At 45.0% G+C, this 4278-nt stretch overlaps 1 long non-coding RNA gene across 1 annotated transcript; it reads right to left on the reverse strand.

The window, feature by feature from the left end:
- Positions 1 to 648: 648 nt before the first annotated feature.
- On the reverse strand, positions 649 to 1427 carry LOC121560340. Its single transcript, XR_006659324.1, has 3 exons — positions 1336 to 1427; positions 937 to 1038; positions 649 to 826 (listed from the first exon to the last, which is right to left on the reverse strand). It is a non-coding gene; the product is annotated as an uncharacterized LOC121560340 (long non-coding RNA).
- Positions 1428 to 4278: the final 2851 nt, after the last annotated feature.

Below are 4278 nucleotides of genomic sequence, written 5' to 3' on the forward strand. Positions count from 1 at the left end.
TGTAACTGGTCTATAAGTGGTCTCTCTCTTTAGTCTGATTGTTGTTACTGGTCTGTAACTGGTCTCTCTTTGCAGTCAGGTTGTTGTAACTGGTCTGTAACTGGTCTCGCTCTTTAGTCAGGTTGTTGTAACTGGTCTGTAACTGGTCTCTCTCTTTAGTCAGGTTGTTGTAACTGGTCTGTAACTGGTCTCTCTCTGCAGTCAGGTTGTTGTAACTGGTCTGTAACTGGTCTCTCTCTTTAGTCAGGTTGTTGTAACTGGTCTGTAACTGGTCTCTCTCTGCAGTCAGGTTGTTGTAGCTGGTCTGTAACTGGTCTCTCTCTTTAGTCAGGTTGTTGTAACTGGTCTGTAACTGGTCTCTCTCTTTAGTCAGGTTGTTGTAACTGGTCTGTAACTGGTCTCTCTCTTTAGTCAGGTTGTTATAGCTGGTCTGTAGCTGGTCTCGCTCTGCAGTCAGGTTGTTGTAACTGGTCTGTAACTGGTCTCTCTCTGCAGTCAGGTTGTTGTAGCTGGTCTGTAACTGGTCTCTCTCTGCAGTCAGGTTGTTGTAACTGGTCTGTAGCTGGTCTCTCTCTTTAGTCAGGTTGTTGTAACTGGTCTGTAACTGGCTCTCTCTCTTTAGTCAGGTTGTTGTAACTGGTCTGTAACTGGTCTCTCTCTTTAGTCAGGTTGTTGTAACTGGTCTGTAACTGGTCTCTCTCTTTAGTCAGGTTGTTATAGCTGGTCTGTAGCAGGTCTCGCTCTGCAGTTGTGTTGGTCTTATAAACAGAAAAACTCTTTGACAAGTTGCTCCTTTTATCTTCAGAATCTTTGATGGCTCTGTCATCTACAAAGTATAAACACATAGTTACTATCTAAAACACCAGGTAAATAGGCCTAGTAACCAGCACTTCTTACAACTAGGTGATAATCAATGAACATATGAAACAAACTCACAGTAGACAGACAGGCCTATGATCCCAGCCAGTAGGAGAACACATATCAGCCCCAGACAGACTGCAGCAACTAGGAAGGGTCTCTTCCCTGAGCTATCAGGCTCTGTGGACACATAACATTATATTTTATGTGAGAGTACGTGTGTGTGTGTGCGTGCATTTCAGGCAGATGGAGATGTGTGAAACGTACTCCTCAGCCTGAAGTGTCCCCACTTGCACCAGCCAATAGCTAGCTTTTCGCATGGCGCCGACTGGTAAGACGCTTCAGGAGGGCAGTCACGTGTGCTAGCAAGGCAGAGGTCCTGAGTTCACACCAGGAAGTAAGTGGCACTCACTAAGCATGCAGCGTGATGTCCTTTACACTTTCATGTTTGTGTGTGTGTGTGTGTGTGTGTGTTACCTGAGTGCTGGTCTCCTGGTCCATTATTAGGAGCAGTGTCTGCTGTCTCTTCTCTCTTGGTGCTGGTCTCACCTTCTCTCAGGGTGTTTGCACTGACGTAGATGATCAATAATCCTCTCCTCCATCTCATCTCTGTCAAACATCTTGGTCTTATCTGGCTCAGCATAGATGTCCTCAGACATCGTTAACAATGTTTTCTTCTTGGTCATATCTGGCTCAGCATAGATGTCCTCAGACATCGTTAACAATTTTCTCTTCTCGGTCATATCTGGCTCAGCATAGATGGCATCAGACATCTCCAACACTGTTTTCTTCTTGGTCCTATCTGGCTCAGCATAGATGGCCTCAGACATCTTCAACAATGTTTGACACTTTCTTTCTATGTAGGTCTCCTATATGTTAATTCTAGGTTCTAGTGATATCACTGCCTCTATCTCTCTGTGTCTGTCTGTCTCTATGTCTCCCTTCGTCTCTCTCTGTGTCATCTGTGTGTCTCTGTCTGAGTGACTTACTGCTGTAGGTGTTAACCATAGGGAAGTTTCAAAGAAGAACACTGACCAAGAAATGTCATGGGTAGTTGTGGCTGCGGCATCTTCTCCTTTTATATTCTATCTGATTCCTGAGTAGTGTGTGTGTGCATACGGGTGTCTCTCTTCAGTAAGGTTTCTGTAACTTGTCTGTAGCTGGTCTCTCTCTTCAGTCAGGTGGTGCTGGTGTAGCTGTTTTTAGTCGGCTGGTGTAGCTTGTCTGTAGCTGGTCTCTCTCTTCAGTCAGGCTGGTGTAGCTGGTCTCTCTCTCCTTCTTGACAAGTTGTAACTTTTTATCCTCAATCGTTGATGGCTCTCTTATCTGCAAAGTATAAATACATAGTTACTAGCTAAAACATCAGGTAAATAGTAACCATCTATTACATCTAGGGGATAAGCAATGAACATATGGCACAAACATTAAACTTACAGTGGACAGACAAGCCTATGATCCCAGCAGTGGAGGCTCCTCAGAGGAGGAAGGGGAGGTTATCCTCTTTAGATAAAACTATACTAAATATATTCATATATTGACTTCAATACAAAATCTAGGACACTCATGGTTCCCACCCCCTTCCATAGACTTACACAGTAAATATGACAAATTCCGGAGGACATACTCCAACCTATCATTTTGTCCACCCAATCAAAGGATCAGAGAATTAATCTAGTACTTAAAGCATACGCTACAGCTGGCTAGCACTGCAGTGAATAAAATATGGTGAGTAGTTGACTTAAAGAGAGAGAAAGACAATATTTGAACAGTTTTTAACAAATTCATTTCTTTTAAAAGGAAGGAGAAGCGAGAGAGAGAAGGAGCTAGCTATATTTTGTTGTATTTTTTTTCCACTTTCACTTAGCTAGCGAATGCAGCCTTCTAGTTTAGCCTACTCAAACACCTGACTCAAATAGAGAGGGATGAAATGTTAGCTAGCTGGCTATGGCTATCCAACACTGGAACTCTTCCAAGTCAGGTAAGGTTTATAAATGTATTGCCACCGGGGCCCGCTGGTGTAACTGCTAAACTGCTTGCTGACTGTACACTGTACTGCACGATTGTGGTGGGTTTACTAACGCATTAGTTCTAGTAGCTATGTTGACTAGCTATGACATTAGCTAAAATGGTGACAATGATGTATGCTGTGTGTAGCGGTTAGCGGTTATGATATGGTTTGAGTACCACACATTGACTGTAGTACTCCCGCTGGGAAAACACTGGACCACTGCTATTCTCTCTTCGGCAAGTCAGATCACGACTTCATTTTTGCTCCTCCATTCCTATAGGCAGAAACTAAAACAGGAAGTACCCGTGCAAAGGTCTATTCAACGCTGGTCTGACCAATCAGAATATGTTCTGGGTAGCCTTGGAGAATAACATTGATGTACACATGGACGCGGTGACTGAGTTCATCAGGAAGTGTATAGGGGATGTTGTTCCCCATTGTGACTACTAAAACCTACCCAAACCAGAAACCGTGGATAGATGGCAGCATTCGCGCTAAAATGAAAGCACGAACCACTGGATTTAACCATGGCAAGGTGACTGGGAATATGGTCTAATACAAAGAGTGTAGTTATTCCCTCCGTAAGGCAATCAAACAGGCAAAACGTCAGTACAGACACAAAGTGGAGTCGCAATTCAACAGCTCAGACACAAGACGTTTGTAGCAGGGTCTACAGACAATCACGGATTACAAAGGGAAAACCAGCCACGTCGCGCACACCGACGTCTTGCTCCCGGACAAGCTAAACACTTTCTTCGCCCGCTTTGAGGATAACACAGTCCCATCGACGCGGCCCACTCCCAAGGACTGTGGGCTCTCGTTTTCTGCGGCCGACGTGAGTAAGACATTTAAGCATGTTAAGCCCTTGCAAGGCTGCTGGCCCAGACAGCATCCCTAGCCGCGTCCTCAGAGCATGCGCAGACCAGCTGGCTGGAGTGTTTACGACATATTCAATCTCTCACTATCCCAGTCTGCTATCCACACTTGTTTCAAGATGGCCACCATTGTTCCTGTATCCAAGAAAGCAAAGGTAACTGAACTAAATGACTATCGCCCCGTAGCACTTACTTCTGTCATCATGACGTGCATTGAGAGGCTAGTTAAGGATCAATCACCTTTACCTTACCTGACACCCTTGACCCACTTCAATTTGCTTACGGCCCCAATAGATCCACAGATGATGCAATCGCCATTGCACTGCACACTGCCCTATCCCATCTGGACAAGAGGAATACCTACGTAAGAATGCTGTTCATTGACTATAGCTCAGCCTTCAACACCATAGTATCCTCCAAGCTCATCATCAAGCTTGGGGCCCTGGGTCTGAACACTGCCCTGTGCAACTTGGTCCTGAACTTCCTGACGGGCCGACCCCAGATGGTGAAGGTAGGAAACAACACCTCCACTTCACT

This window comes from Coregonus clupeaformis, unplaced genomic scaffold (genome assembly GCF_020615455.1).
Source record: "Coregonus clupeaformis isolate EN_2021a unplaced genomic scaffold, ASM2061545v1 scaf1104, whole genome shotgun sequence".
NCBI classification, from domain to species: domain Eukaryota; kingdom Metazoa; phylum Chordata; class Actinopteri; order Salmoniformes; family Salmonidae; genus Coregonus; species Coregonus clupeaformis.